Genomic DNA, 17516 nt, shown 5'->3' on the forward strand with positions numbered 1-17516 from the left:
GTTTGAACCATAGAAATTAATGCAAGCTGAGCATAAATGATTAAACTTGATGTAACAAGTCTGTTTAAAATGTAGATTGTAATTTGACAATATTCTTTCCCCTCAGATAGTTGCAGTTTAAGAGATTGTTATAATGTTTCCCCAAATTCAAAGTCATTTGTCATGAATTTACAAGTGTATCACCTGACAGCATCACATCCTATTACATGATGGATTACTTCTAATCAAAATTAATTGTACTGAGCTTTCATTACATTTTCCAAACTAAACCAACTGGTTCAAATTTTTCATTCTGAGCCTGCAAGTCAGTTTTATTAAGTGTTTCAGTGTTATGTGTCTGTACATGTTTGTATTTTCTGAAATCACAGACAAATAAACAAACAAACGTGAAAACCAAAACCAGCCATCTTAAAAAATCTGCTGAAGATTAATTTTTGAAACAGATTGCTCACTACTAAAAAGGATTTTAAATTTGGCACTGTGATGTTATTTAACAAGCTATAAAAAATAAAAACACTTATTTTAAAGTTGTGGTGTTCTTTAAAGGCACATATGTGGGTTTGATTTATTTTAATTTTTTTTCTTTTCCCACAAAAAAACTTTGAATATCTGATTGAATTTCACTAATTGAAATTTATCATTAAAAGTAGAAATGCTGTGTTGGAGATATTCTGCAAACATTCATTAAAATGGATTAAGTCTGCAAATATGTTTATTTTTCTTCTATAAGTATTCATCATGCCACTCCTGAGGCAGGCTTGGGTGCTGTGTGGGAGAAAGTCAGCACTAGTGAAGGCTGTTAACAACTTGAATGAACTTGGATGGCTGCAGACCAGTGTTGTACCTGTGCCACAGCTCTGTGCCATCAGCTAATATAGATGCCCTGTATGGATGGCACATTGTATACAGAGGTCTTGAAATATTTTGTATGAAGATATCTTGACACAAACACAGAACAGAGGAAATTTAGAAAATAAAAAGAACAACAGGTTTCAAGGTATTACGAAAAGATTGTCCTAGGTTTCCTCAATATTTGGTGGAAGGAAATACTTGCAACAATGAGTGTCTTCTTAGGAGAGTTATCTGGGCCAATGGAATGCATTGCACTGTCTAGAAATTCCATACCATATAAGGAGACAATTCCCAACCATAAAGGAAGCTTGACTATCTGTCTTCTAAGTGGCTAAAATTTCATAAAATAAATCATGCCTATCAGGGAATGAACACAACACAGACTCACAAACTGGTATATTTTAAAATACAGTATACAGGACATTTAAAATATTTACTTTTTCCTATTTCTACAAACCTTTGTCTTATTTTATTATCTGAAACAGTCTCTGAGCTTATTTTCTGAAGTCTTTTCACTTCAATGTATCGCATTTTTAGTTGTAATATTTTTAACAAAAATTTATCTGGAGTCAGCTTGGACAGGTGTTTTCTTCCCTTTTGTCGAAAAAGTGAAGAAAATCCAGATGGGAATTTTGTTCTCAAATTTGTTGCTGTGCATGTGCAAAAGCTCTTCCTTAAAAGGATAACATAGGAAGCATATCTACAAAGCGCTGTTCTACAAGTTGAAAACAAAAAATTAGTCATGCATCTCTTCTCCATTTTGTCTCTAGCTCACTTCAGATAGCATATCTGTTTTGTTCATGCTGGGAGAACACCCTTAATCTTTTTTCAAAATTTAAACCCAAAGCTGCTATCTATGCTAAAAACAAACAGAAGCTGTAGTGTCCCACAGTGCTGTTCCTTGCTGTACATTCAGATGATGGTCACGCATTGGCAGTTCGAAGCCTGAGGAGAGGGTTTGTAATTCCTGTAATATTCATCCCACTATGGAGTGCCTGTCAGTTAAAAGTAACCATAGTTCTGACCTTTCTCCATCACTTGTCAATAATTTTTCAGATTTTCCTTTCCAAAATGGGTGAAGAATCCTACTCAGCATCACGGAATGTAGTCTTCAAGTGCAGATCTTCAAGAAATATTTTACTATTTCTCTTTTAAAAGGTAATGAAAGGGGATTGAAAAGAACTTTAGAGAAGTTTAGTCAAAGAATAAATAACAAGTTTATTATATAAAGCATTTAGTGAAGGCATTTTAAAACTGTATTAAAGTTTTGGCTAGAAGTTGTCAAAAATTATGGATTAGAATTATTTACTTCTCTGCTGTTCATGAAGTAAGGCTTCACATGTATGGTTTGCAAGTAAATTAAAAACTACTTTATTTTTAAGCAAAACAACATTATTCATGTTTCCTTGGGCCATTTTGGAGAGGTGTGAGGAATCCAGCCATTGCAGTAATTTGTCTCAGTATTGAGTACAGAGAGCAGCCACACTCTTGGCTACCAGTTGCTGCTTTCATAGTCAGTGAAATTAATTTAGGTGTTACTGTCCAAAGTGTCATTTATTCTTCTACCCATGGAAATCCATCTTATTAATATTTCTGCATAGTACTGTTGCAGCAGCTGTGAAACTATAGTGCTTTAGTCTCTGATAATTTAGTTTTGAATTAATACTCTGGAGAGGAATATATTCTGACTGTCTATAGACCAATGGATTAAATAACCTGGCAACTTGAAGGTAGAAAAACATAAGCAAAGCCTCAGAATGTATTATGGCAAAAAACAGAATGCACTTCTATTTTAAGAGCCTATTCTGCAAAATCCTGGTTAAGGACAGCAACATTGTATTTCATTTTTTCATTATTAAAAATGCTGAGACTTGAATGACACTCAAGTGTTAGTTTATTCTTGTTTTATTTTCTCTTTTATTGAACTCATTAAAAATTACTAGGCAGATAATAATTTTTCGCAAGTTTCTTGTGTTCACTGTTACAGTTTTGCTACCCAACTCCGTCTTATCAAAACCTGCTAAGAATACATATTAACTTGTGAAGAGAAAAAAAAATTCTTCTTAATCAGAGCTTGGAGCTTCTCATAAAAAACTAAAACAGCATGCACAAGAGCAATTTCTGCAACCAACAAGCTTTCTATGTGAGACCTCAGAACCTGAGCTTCTTTAGTGCTAAATGGTGACACTGCACCAGTCAGTGGTCCATCCATCACACAGTGGATTTATTCAAACCATACTGGTCCTGTGAGACAAAGTTACCAGCATCTCATCTTTTCTCCACATTCACAAAGGCAGTCATTCTATCTTTTAGTTTTGTCAGATATGATTTTCCTGCTATAAATCTATGAGAAATATACCCAGTCACCTTTTTATGTTTCAGTACTCTCTTTCTTCCTCATTATTTAGACCAGCTGTCATGTGTAAGTTCAGGCAATAAACAGATATTTCTAAACTGTTCCCCAAAATGTCACTATTGTATTTGTTTACAGTCTTTTGGAATAAAGTCAATTCATCAGTTAATGTTAAATCTCTTGTACTTATTTCCAAAATCTCTTTAGGCATATGATGAATCACACCCCTCACACCCCCCCCATCCATTCCTAAAACCTCAAGACCATACCTGGTTAGTAGATAATTTGGATAATAAGAAAAATATGTAAGAAAGCTACTCAGTTTTTCTATGCGACCAAAACAATCCTTTGGATCCATGACTAATTTTTTGTCCAAATTATTTTTGCATTTCATAGAGTAAAAATATGTATCAGATCTGATAAACACTTTTAGAAGCCCAAAAATATTACTGAGAACAGCTGTAAGTATTATGCATGTGGATTTGCTAATAAACTAAGCACAAGATAGAGAACAACCCATTAAATAGTTAGAATGTAATTAAATTTTGCTCTACTGCTTCATTCACAATTCTCTGTGCACAGTGAATGAGTCTTGTGAAAATAAATGTATGATAATGCTATTAAATATGTCATAGGAAATGTACATTAGGGACAAAAGAATTCTCAGACATGATGCTCCTTGATATTGCCACCTAGTTTATTTATGCAAGGTAGATTGCAGCACTGAAAACATAAATAAAAGTAGCATTGTTAACTTTCTTCTCTCTTTCTACTCACTATGGTTCTGCCTCTCATTTCTTCATTTTCTATAGGTCTCTTTCCTACAACTAGATTCATAAATAGATTTCTGCAACTTGCAAGGCCCTACTTACCAAGATTCATAAAGGCAAAGCTCAATAAGGAACGTCAGGAATTCTGTCTGTCCTCCTCTGTATATTACATGCCATGGAATTTACCCTTTTATTTGTCTAAAGCACATCTATTGGACGCATCAAAATATAGTGAGGATTTAACAATTTTCTTGGAATTTTATTGCAATTATTTATTATTCTCATTTAAAAAAAAAATCATCATCAACCTCTCTATTTCAGAATGCTCCAAGTTTAAGTTTCTGGGATTTATTTCTTCTTTTCCAATAGATGTTATAGCCCTTGGTATGTCGTCTTCTTTCTGAGTGAAGATATTTACATTCAGTCATGACGTTATCTCTCAGTCTTTTGATAAAAGGTAAGTAGAGATCACCATGATGTTCACTTTCGTAGATTTATCCCTCAAACATCTTTTTGCTACCTTTACAGCTTTTACCATCCTGAAAATTCTCTCAGAAAGTGAAATGCAGAATTTCCAAATTGCTATATTATGTAGCACAATGAATTTCAGAATTTTTGATGCACAATATCATTCAATACATTCTTTCTGTATTTATTTTCACATTATTATTTAATTTATTTTAATTTTTTTTTCTCTGAAGATAATTTGACTTATAAACTAATTAACAAACAGAAAACTGTATTATTTTCATATCTGAACTTGCTACTCAATATGAGTTTGCTAATTTAGTTACACTGCATATCACTAATTACTAGAATTGTTTTAATTTGAAAGAAAGATGTAAAATGAGGTTTTTGACACTGATACTAATTTTATTTCTGAATGAGGTTTTAATATAATTTACTGCTAACTTGGCAATAAATATACCTGGACACTTCTCATAAAGCAAACAGGTTAGTAATATTTGAGGATGTATTTCTATCAGGTGCAATGGGAATAGTTGTTTCAAAGCTAATGAAGAGTCACTAAAAGCAGGAGAAGAAAGTCCAACAGATGGAGAAAATTGCTTTTTATTCTTCTCTTTTAGGGTCTGCAGGTTAGAATTTGTTAACTCACTGGAGTATAGAATAAATCTCTGTAGATAACTATTATTAGAGTGCTTTGTCACTGGGGCGTAAGAACCAACATTGTGGAGCATTATTCTTGTGATGTTTTTGTATATATACAGTCCATTGGTAAAATTTCCATTTGTACTGCTGACAGGCCTTAATTGCACTCTTATGAGGACAGCATCATGCAATATGGTACTTGTGTTTCTCCCAAATAGTAGCAATAATGAAGGAGTGAAAGCCTGCAAGGAACATATACAGGCAAGTTAAAACTGGTAATACAAAAAATAGAAAGTTTGGAAATGAAAAATGAAATTGTGACTTTACATTTGAGAAAAATTGAAGGGTGTTTTATGCCCTGTTTATTAGGCATAGAGTGTACACTGCTAGCTGATGTTAATACCAGCAACAATGAGAAAAATTCTATGAAAAAGTTGCTAACTGTGGTCAGAGGTCATTAGATTCCTAAGAGAAATGGGTCTGGAGGGATCAAATTCATCAAACACAATCCACAGTCCTGAGTGTTTCCCAGTGAGAGACATGGGACCTTGAATTAGAACCCAGCTCCATGAGGATTCTTCTGTCCTGTGTCCCAGGATGGAGATGCAGGGTGGTGCCTCAAAGCTGGGGTCAGGATGAAATTAGATGAGCTGTGTGAGCCAGGGTGGTGAGATGTCCACAGGGCCATCCTCCATCAGGGGACTGATCAGGGGACTGTGTTTCAGCTCTGGCCCTTGCCTCTGCATCTCTCCATGCCCTTTATTCATGGCCATGACCTTCCAAATGGACCTAATTATAACTCCAGTTCTGGAGCTGAGCTTCAGTTCTGGTTTTAGAGACACTGACTGAGTGTCTGTAGATTGGCAGTAAAATGCTGGGGAAAGAAGCTCAGCAGGGGAAATGGGGAGACAAGGAGTGGGTTTTGTCTGACAGTGCCAATGCTCTAGAGTTAAGTTGTCATTTGAGTTACTCACCCAATCATTCCTCAAAAAGAGTGGGGAAAAAATAGGCACACTAGAGAGATTAATCCTATCCAAAAAGAGACTCTGAAATACAATTCAGATAAATGGCTTATTTGTTTCTGAGGACAACTGGAACATGGAGAGATGAGCAGAAAGCTGAGTAAAATAGAAAAAGTCTACTCCCAATGTGAGTGAGCAATGCCACAGGACACCGTAAGAAGCCTAAAGCAGAAAACTAAACTCTTGGACTGAAGTATTGACAGACAAAGACACAAAGCAGTACATCAAAAATACATTTTCACTTTATTAACACAATGATCAAGGAAAATAATTTCTGTTCTTCTAAGCATCATTACATGGAACTGCCTCTTCATTGTACTGCCTTACCAGTAACTAGCATTACCTAATAGACAAAGAATCTTTGGGCAAAAAAGTCAAAATGGAAGACAGAATACACTCAAGTGAATAAAAATAAATATTTTCTAGAATTCAGGTAGTACAAAGTAGAAATTAAAAAAAAAATTAACTTGAATACTTAACCAGAAGCTTTATTTAGTATGGGATATTTCAGAAATGTTAGCTACTCTTTGAGTGCAGTGATATAAGTTAGCAGCAAAATAACAGTGCTGCAAGCAAATCTTAAATGAGTATACATCTGCACCTCAGAGAATAAATTAAGCAAAAAACCCAAACCAAAACAACAAGGCAAGTGTTTGGTTTCAGACCACCTAAAATAAATACAAATTTATTTAAGTGTGATACTTTCACCCTCAGATCAGAAGCCTAAAGAGCAGGGCAAATGATAGTCATTACCTTGCTTTTATTCATGTCTTAGACAAAAATTCTATTGAGGTCAATAAAGGAATTTTATATAAGACATAAAAATTAGGTGAAAAGTTATTTTATTGCTTGGCAGTTTGTGTAATAAAAGGGAAGCAATAAGAAGGGGAAAAAAAAGGTTATTAAAATAAAATGACTGTAAAGTAGCTTTTGGTGTAAGTAGCATGTATGTTTAACTATAACTCAAATAATGGTGAAAGGAATTTCATCTCTTGTAAAGTGTAGTGATCAAGTATTGTTTAGTAGGGGGGCAAATCATTTTATTGAGCATAAGAGCACCTCTCCTTTTCAATTGCTTAGTGTTGATTACATCCATAAAGTGATTTAGAGTATTGCAAATTCAGTCATTATTCTGGAGATAAACTTGAAGAATTCTCTGTGCAGTTTTCTATATTCAGTAGGGTTCCTCTCATAGTTGGAAATATCTTATGTGATCTATCTATCTTGAATCTTTAGTGCTTCTGATGAGAATAATTATAGAAATGTTATGTATTGGAAAATCTTGATTCAAATTTATACTGCAGTTTCCATGATAAACTGCTGTATACTATAAGGCTGAACATTTACAGAGCCTTGTTACCTCACAAGAACTGGATAAGTGTCCTTCTGTACCATGACTCTGAGTATTAAAAGAGATTGGCTGCATAGTGGTTTGAAAGGAAAGGTTTTAAAACCTGATCTCCAGTCAGGAGACTGAGATCAACTTTGAATTTATTAGAAAGATTTCAGGAATCAAAAAAAAAAAATTAAAAAAAAATACTTTCCTTCTATATAGTTGGGGACACCTTGTTTACTCAATGCAAATTCCTAAGGAAGTAAGGATTTTAGAATTTCTGGAATCACAGAATAACCTAAGGCTGAAAAGACCTTTAAGATTATCAAGTCCAATCATAAAACTAACACTGCTAAGTGCACCACTAAACCATATCCTTAAGTGCCACATCTGCACATCTTTAAAATACCTCCAGGGACCATGATTTAACCACGTCCCTGGGCAGCCTTTTCCAAAGCCTGACAAACCATTCAGTGTAGAAATGCTTCCTAATATTCAATTTAAATCTCCCCTGGCACAACTTGTGTCTGTCTCCTCTCTTCCTATTGCTCATTACTTTGGAAAAGAGACCTCCTTTTCTTCCATCTCCCTCAGCCACTGTACATCAGAGTTGTGCTCCAGACCCTTCACTATCTCTGCTTCTGTTCTCTGGACTTCCTCCAGCTCCTCAGTGTAGCCACGGCCCCAGAGCTGAACACAAGGCTTGAGGTGCAGCCTCACGAATGCTTAGTGCACAGGGACAATATTTTCCCTAGTCCTGTTGGCCACTCTATTGCTGATACAGACCAGGATGCCACTGGCCTTCTTGGCCACCTGGGCACATTCTGGCTCATGGTCAGCTGCTGTTGGTCAGCACTTCCAGCTGGGAAACTTTCCAGATATTTTTCCCCAGCCAGAAGCACTGCAGGGGTTGTTGTGACCCAAAGGCAGGATCTGGCATTTTGCCTTGTTGAACCTCATATGATTGGCCGCAGCAAATTGATCCCTCTGGAGAGTCTTTCTGCCCTCCAGCAGAACAACATTCCTTCCCAACTTGGTGTAGTCTGCAAACTGACTGAGGGTGCACTCAATCCCCACACAATATTTCTTAACTCCTATTTACTGCCCACATTACATCTATTGCTGTTAGATGCACTTCAGCTGGGTTATAGATCCCACCACTTTTATAGGGGAAGAAGCCCTCATTTCTATATGACTGCTCTCAGGCATTTTCCATGGTTTCTAACACATAAATAACTCTTTCATCTTTTCCTCCTTTTAATACTCCCTCCTTCTGACATTTCTGTGATTTTGTAATTCTGCAATTACTCCTTGCAGGCATCTTTTTGTAGAAAGATATAATATTATATGGTCCTTGGATTGCCATCAAGGATGGCCATGGGGCCTTACTTCACCAAAGGTGAATCAAAATGTGTCAGAAGAACATATGATAAACCTGAAGGCTGTATGTTATGCAGATCAGTAATAATGTCTGAGAAAATAATTACAGAAGTTAAAATCAAATCATATCCATAGTAACACTTCATTAGAAGATGAGAGAGAACTACCAAGAGATTATTCGTAATAAAAAGCTAAATTACATGCACTACTGGATAAAAAACAATATATCCCTCAAAAACATTTTTGGTATTTTCCATTCTAAAATACCAAAATGTTACAGATAATTTTAAAAAGAGAGAGAAATGGAACTTCTTTAAATAAGCACTAGGTTAAAAAAATAGACAGAAAACTTCAGCTCATTTTCATTAAGCTCTAGTAAGTTCACAAGTCTAACTTTTGACAAATGGTCTCTATCACACTAATGTTTTATCAATTAAACTGTGTCTTCTGGGAGACTAGAAATTGTTTCTAATGATGTGAGGCAGCAGTGTCTCTGCACTCACAATAAAAGTAGCTTTTATTGGCCTTTGCTAATACCAGTGAGATTTCTTTTAGTTAGAAAAGAGAAAAACATTCCATGAATGTTATTGTGGTAAATGCCTGAAAAGCAGACTACTATGGTTTCTAAACTTTTTAATTTCATTTATACAACCTGATATCATTTTTCCAAGTCTTCTTTCATATGCTGTATTTTAAAAACTAATTTGGTTTATGAATCTTCTTCATTTATGTACTTCTGTTGATTTTTTTAAAATTTAAATGCATATAATCATCAATACCAACTAGATTTAACAAAAAAATAGTCTTGTTTTTTTTTTCATCCAACAAGGTAGACATACAAAATCTTAAAATGCTACCTTAACACATCATGAATTACCAACAGTAATGTTTTTTTTTGTAAAATCGGTAGTAGCAATGAGAAGAAATTGGTAGAAACCTCCCATTCTATCCAATCCAATTTGTTAGAGCCCAGACAAAGCCAATAGTTTTGGAGGAGTTTCTACATTATAATTAGGTTCTACTGACCTCTCTGTTCTAAACTGTTCTGGTTGAGGTCTAATGTAGCATGAATGGATTTTTTAAATATTATAAAGGTAAAAATGAGAGTCAGTTGTTTAGATGTGACCAAAACTAATTTTTGAATAAGTTAGCTGACATACAGTAATACAAATAAGATGGTGTTTCCACTTAGTGTTCTGGTTTGCAATCTCATTGTATACTCCTTCAATACAGGTGACTGCAAAGCAGTTGAGGATTAGTTTAAATAAATAATTCTGGGTGAGAAGTGATAAATATATTGGGAATAATTGCAAGTTCACAGTTGTTTAAACTTGTACAATAAGGCAAGTTAAGCATAATCAAGATGAGTTTTCCTAAAATTAACTTCCATAGGAGTCACTGGGAGAATTTAGGCCCATTTTACATTTTATTTAGAATTTCTATTGAACACATGGAACACAAAAATAGTAAAATGTGGGAAAATATTGATTTCAGAAATATAAAATGATTCCTTCTCACCCCTTTCCAAAATCATTGATCCAAGATTTTGACAGCATCCACAGTTCCTAATGCTGTTTTTTATCAATAGATCATTTAATGCTTTAAAGAGATGGAAAAAATGGTGGTCTATGCCTGAAACCTAAAGGCACTAGGAAACTAAAACATCCTTAAGATTTATTCTTTTTTGTGCAAATCTTTGTATTAGCCAGAAATTGCACCCTCTCCTTAATAGCTTACAGTTGGTAGTGCATGTAATGTAATTTCAGTGCTCAATTTGGGTGTCATTGGGACTTTTAGTTCCACTTTCTCTAAATGTAAGCCATGAAATCTAGACTGATAGAATCAAGAAATTTTTTTCATGTAGATAAGTTGAGGCAACGAAGTTGAATCTCCTAACTTGGAAGTTCAAAATACCTCAGCTAAATATGTTAAGAGAAGATAGTTACAAATTTAATTTTCTTATAGCCAAAAAATAATTGCTTTAGATTATAATATCATATTTGAACATAGTACTAATTAGGAACGTATTCTATTCCAGATTTAATGACAGATAATAAGCTGCAGTTAGAATGTTCCAAAGTGCAATAAATTTTTTATGGAATGTAAGTAGCACTACATACCTGCTCAGAATAACCCATTAATCCCAAGCCAGACTTTTAATTTTATTTCCGAAAGGAATAATACTTACAAAATAGCTCTGTCTTTTGGTCCATCTCTTCTTCTCTGCATCTGTCAGTTTCCTTTAATAAATTTTGATCTCACTGGGATTTTTCAATCAAATTTGACAGGTGAGTTAAGATCTCAAAGATAGTAAATTTCTATGAAATATTAAGTTTCATGAAGTGCGGTCAATGGCTGGGACTGAGGATGCAAACTAATGTCTTCACAACGGAAATAAAATGGGTGAAACAGTTATCTGTGGTTTTGGTCTGCCAACCACTCTGTCATCATATTAATATCTCCCAGTCAGCTGCAAGATTTTCTACCTTCCTACCTTTTCCTTTAGATAAGCAGGAGATGAAAGAAAATCAAAGGAGACAAAAAGAAAGGTAAGAAAAGATAAAGGGAGATGGAAATACTTGTAAATAGCTTTCATTGATTTTTTTTTTTTTTTTTAAGAAAGACACTAGAACAACAGCAGGAACATGAAAATTTTAGAAGATATGTTGAGTAACGGGGTTTTGGCAGAAAGGAAACAAACAGTAGATTCCTTGAAAGAAAAAAAGTTTTCTTTCTTTCCATGGTTCACATCTGCTACATGTATTGGTGTATTTTCTTATGCGCTGTAGAATACATATACTTTATTTTTGACTGTACTAAATTTTAGATGGAGTTATGTTGCTGTCGAGGCGGTCACGACATAAAGCAGAGACCACAAGCAGTCTCAGTTGGCAACACTTTATTATTGAATATGGCTGCTTTTTATACACTTTCCAATTGCTTATCCTTCTTCTATCTTTACTATTGGCCACAAGAAATCAACATAATACTATTGGTGAAAAGTTATGGTGACTTAATTAACTTTCTAAAAATGTTTCATCCAGCTGCAAAGTTCTTCTATCTTTCTTCCCTCGGTCTCCTTGGCTACGGCCTTGGAGAGAGCTCCTTATCAGTTTCTTCTTACTTCTCAGTTTCTTCTCGCTCCTTTAGCTAACAGGCCCGCTGTTAGCCCCTTCCACAGAGTTATACTTTTGATATACTAAAAGGTACATATAAAAGGTACATATTTTTCTTCCTTGAGGAACATGCATTGCCTAATTTTGATTATACATAAACAATTTTTTCTCTTTTTAAGTGGAAGATAGCCCTCCCAAAGTGTAGACAGTAATGAACACAAATAAAATCTTAGCAAGCCTCTCAAATTTTTGAGCATACCAGTGAACATAATTATAAAAAATTTGTGGAATGAAAACAGATTAGATTATTTTTTCAATAATTTCAATATTTTTCATATAATTTTTACTTCAAATAATCATAATACAGTTGTAGTACTTTATGATCTTTGAAAATATTTATTCAGAATTATGTACTAGTATATTACAATGCATCAAAATTATTACAATATAAGAATATTTCCACAATATATATAGGTAATTCTAGTTTAACATTTGAAAACCCATAACCTTCTAGATAATTTAATTTATTGCAAAATGAGCACCACTTCCTTCAGTAATTGGTTTATTTGCTGTTGGTGCAACAACCACTTCAGATTGGGCATAACACTGCTAGGTTCTCTGATCTCTGGAGATCAAAACCTGAACAAGTGTGACAGCACTTTTTGAACCCAACAGAAATCCTCTAACATTTAATAGCAATTGTACCTAAATACACTACTAAACAAGAAAATTACATATTACAGAATATTGGTTTGTGTGGTTTTCAATTCCATTGAAATGCTGCTTGAATGTAATACACATATTTGAAGCTGATGACACACAGAACTGGATTCACTTCAGTACTAGAGCTTTTCATGTTTACGCTTCTCATTAACCTTACTCTATTTTATCTTTCTGTCTTTACAATTGCCCAAGTCTTCGACATGAGGAGGTGGAGCTTGGAGCCATGTGGTCTCACCTAGTTTGTTTTTCTGAAATGTGTACATAAACTATTCTGGCCACTCTAAACTATTCTGGAGGTCATGAAATGCCTTAATCAACTGTCATATAAAGCCATGTACAATATTTTGCTTATATAACTGTGGTGGTTTGACAGAAAATGTGTTTTTTGGGATGCTGTGTTTTGGGCCAATGGATATTCAGACTTTAATATTGGCATTTAACCTGGCCATTGGGACATGGACACGCCTCTGAGAACACGGGGTTAAAAGCAGAGCTCTCCCCTGGGAGGGTCCTCTTGGGTTTCCGGCGGGAAAGAGTTCGGGTCTCTCCCCCGGCCCAGCTGCTGGCTGGGCAGGGGGAGGGGAAAGCCATGTGGCCGAGAGAGGTAGGCCTGAGCCCCAGGGTGGAAGGGTGGAAGAGAGGGAGAGAGAGAGACACCGGGAGCCATCGGGCAGCCCCCCCTGAGAGACACAGAGAGAGAGAGAAAGAGAGAAAGAGAGCCGCTGCCTGAGACTGTAACCTTGAGACTTGATAAACATGGGCCTGTGCCGGCAGCACGGCTGGGAAGGAGAAAAGGGGGGGTTCAGCCGGCCACTTGTAGGAGCTTTTAACCCCTTTTTGGAGAATGAGAACTTTACAGAACATTGACCTCTCCTAGAAGATAGAGTGGAAGATGAGGAAGGAAATGTGCAAGTGTGAGAGAGGTCTGGGCGAGCGAGAGATGGTAGAAGAGTAGAGAAGAATCCTAGTGGGAAGAGATGATGGAGTGGCTTTTGCTGGACTCTTTTTGTATAGCCATGGACAGACCCATGTTCCTTGTGATACAGAGACTGCATTCTAGGGGGAGGCAATGGCCTCAGAGCCAAGAGGGTTCAGTGTTGATGCCCCTCGGCCCCAGGGGGTGAAAAAATATGGGGGGGACAGGTGTCCCAAAGGAGAGATTGTGGGGACAGGTGTCCCAAAGGAGAGACTGTGCCTTTTTTGGATCGGGACAGAGCATCCTTAAAAGACAACCCTAGAAGCAGCTCTGGTCCATGTTCAGTGGTGAGAGCACTGGACATGAAGAGGTCACGACGGCAGATGTACTCCGGGCGGTGCCACGAGTGACACAGAAACACACGAGGCTTCGACTGTGTTTCCAGGGGAAGCCCATGGTACAAGAAAGACTCCTCTCCTCTTGATGAACTGAAGATTGATTGTCTAAAAAGTAGTGCTGGACCGAGAGTTGGTGATTTGAAGAACCAAATGTATTGTGTTGGAAATTTGGTGGGGGGAGGAGGAAATGCACTTGTGAAGTTTTCATTTTCCCTGTGTGTGTGTTCCTTTTTATCTGTAGTTGTAGAGTAGTTAATAAAGTTCTGGTTCTTTTTCCCTAAGTAAGAGCCTGCTTTGCTTATTCCTGGTCACATCTCACAGCAGAAACCAGAGAGAAAGTATCTTCATGGAGGCACTGGCATTGTGCCAGTGTCAAACCATGACAATAACAAAAAAGGTTTTCAAGATTTCAATTTAAAAATCTTGATGTAGACATGTAAAATTTGAAGTTTTGCCAGTTTAGGAGGTGGTACCTTTTGAACAGGCTGAGATGTGTCAGTACATAATCCAACAAAGAATAAAGGAATACACAGAAACCATTGGATGAATTTAAAAAATAGGAAATGTGGTGAGGAAGCTGCGTGTGGACCAAACATGATTCAAAGTAGTTTCAGAGCTTTATAAAAAGAAAACCATGTAGACACTCCTTCCCTTAGGAGTTCTTTTACTTACTGTGACTGCAGTTAAGATTGTTTAATTTTTTAAATTGTTTTTATTATAATGCAGCCATTTTTCTTTGAACACTCCAATCCCAAGAGAGTCATTATTGGACAAGTCACATATTTTGCAAGCACAGCCAAACATCCAAACTGAAAGAGGTTTCAAGTCAGACCCTTAAACTTGCTCTAACTTCCTAGAGATGTTTAAAATATTCATGTCAGATTGAACGGATTAATTAGCAGTCATTGATTAGCAAGGGTAATTAGTATGTCAGATGTATCTCATTTACTGATAGCTGCATTACAATGTTTAAAAAATAATTTTTCATAAAGTTTAAAAATCCTTTGATTACTTATATTCAAATAAAGGTTTCATTTTATGGTTATCATCATAATAATAACTTTCTCCTGAATAACTTTTCTCTCTTCAAGCTGAAGACAGGAAAATATGGTCAAAAATAAACTTATGTGAACTGAACAGCCATTTAATTTACATATATATGTATAGAAACAGACAGTATCCTGTAGGCGATACTTTTGACTTTGTACTATAAGGCCAAGAACCTATTTTTTATAATAGCCAGTGGTTTTACTATTAGTACTATAAAAATTTCTGCTAAAGGCCACAGTAGTTAGGTATTGATCTGGTTTCTTCTACTACTAGTAGCTTACTTCTATAATAAATATTATAAATAAACATTATTTTCTACAGATCTAGAATTGAATATTATTTATGATCTGTCAAAAACTGTTCTCCTATAGTTTCCCTTTATTAAATTCATACTTAAAACTAGGCTTTTAAAGATCCAAATGACTCTGAAGGGTGCACCATAATAAGATTTTATAGGTGACTTTAACTAACTATTGAAGTTCAGGCAGTGCAGATCTAAGGAGTATTCAGGGCCTTTTCTTTCATTTTTCTCCATTATGGATATGCCTACAAGGAAGAAGCCAACATACACCACATAGCTTACCTTTGCCAGGCTCTCATACTAAAAGTTAGTTGGTTAAAAGAATCACTATTGATAAACAGGAAAATTGCCATATTAAAACAAAACTACAAAGAACAAAACTAAAGGGCAGAAAAGAGAAAGAATATCTACATTTACAAAATTCAGCTGCAGTACAGCTTAAAGTCAGGTGAAACTTACAGACGTGATCTCGGGCTGTCTGATTTGAAGGGTTCTTGACCTTAGCAGTATGGGCATGATCATTCTGCATCACTTGAGCAGTTACCATAAATGATACAATACAGATGATGCAACAGCATTTTTCCTAATATTCTTCCATATTTTTATGTATATGCATGACAGTCTTAAGACCAAAAGAAATAATGACTGGGCTTTTCTAAGATTTTTCAGGCCCAAGGATTGAAATCATGTGTGAACTTTCAATCTACCAGAATGACATTTTTATACTACAGTAAAAGTGATACAAGTTAGATGTGCTAGATAATATAATGAGGGTATGTGAGTGGGAGAACTGTAAAAGACCTGCTGGAATTGTGTGATAAAATATGAATGAATGGCATCACTCTGGGTGTGAGAACTTGCATATTACCCTTAGAGGCAGTGTGAGGAGTGAGCTATCACGAATATAGCACATATCCCATTGAAAACTGATAGTTCACTTAAAAATAATGCCTGGGTGTTACTGTGCTGCATTCAGGAAGATCAAGAAGGCAAGATCCTGGAGGAAATGAAGGAGATAAATTATTTGACATGGAGTTTATATATTGACACTGCATGATGGTGAATTGTGGAACACAAGAAAAATCCACAAAACTATGTATGAAAGAACTAATCCAATAAATTGATTATTTTTTCTAAGTAGTTTTAATTTTAAGAGTAGACATTGTAGTATAATTGAAACACATTTAAAACCAGTTTGCTCCAAAAACATCATGGTAATACATCCAAAATTCTGAAGCTAACTCACATTTGAACCCAGAATCATAGAATCATAGAATGGTTTGGGTCGAAAGGTACTTAAAAGATCAAAGCCCCATCCAACCCAGCCTTGAACACTGCCACAGGTGGGACATCCACAGCTTCTCTGGGAAAGCTGTTCCAGTGCCTTACAATCCTCACAGTTAAGAATGTCTTCCTAATACCTAATCTAAACTTACTCTTCTTTAGTTTGAAGCCACTTCTCCTTGTCCTGTCACTATAGTTCCTGATGAAGAGTCCCTCTCCAGCTTCCCCATGGGCCCTCTTCAGGTAAGGGAAGGCTGGTCTCAGGTCTCCACAAATCCTTCTCCTCTCTGGGCTGAACAAGTCCTAGCTTTCTCAGCCTGTCTTTGTAGGGGAGGTGCTCTACTCCCCTTATCAACTTCATGGCCCATCTCTGTGCTTGCTCCAACAATTCCATGTCCTTCAACCTGAAAATGAAGAACACAGCAGTCCATGGTTCTGCACAAATTATCTTGGAAGTAAGGGGAAATTTCAAGACAATCAGATAGAGAAATAGTCAGGCTTTTAATCCCTTAGCAGCAGACAGAAAATTTTTACAGGAGAGAAAAGTCATTAGTCAATCCCTTTTAAAGGACTGAGAAAGGAAGAGATGGATAAAGCAAATTAAACTATTAAAGTTCTATAATCATATTATTTGGTTCATATTGTAAATTATTAATTTGTGTGATAGTGTATAATATATCTGATCATTTTGAATGGTTGCATTTTTAAACACATTTTTAAATGGGGCAATTTTAATGAAGCTCTTCTGGGAATCTGTACTACTGAAACAATTAAGGGTATTTCTAATTTACTTATTTTTCCTTTTGAAACATTTCTTCTATGCTTCGAATATGTCCGTGGTCCACACTGAAGATGTAGATATTGCCAGATTATCTAATGAAAGAATACTGCACTGTTACAGAGGTAAA

Source organism: Molothrus ater, chromosome 3 (assembly GCF_012460135.2).
Source record: "Molothrus ater isolate BHLD 08-10-18 breed brown headed cowbird chromosome 3, BPBGC_Mater_1.1, whole genome shotgun sequence".
NCBI lineage: Eukaryota > Metazoa > Chordata > Aves > Passeriformes > Icteridae > Molothrus > Molothrus ater.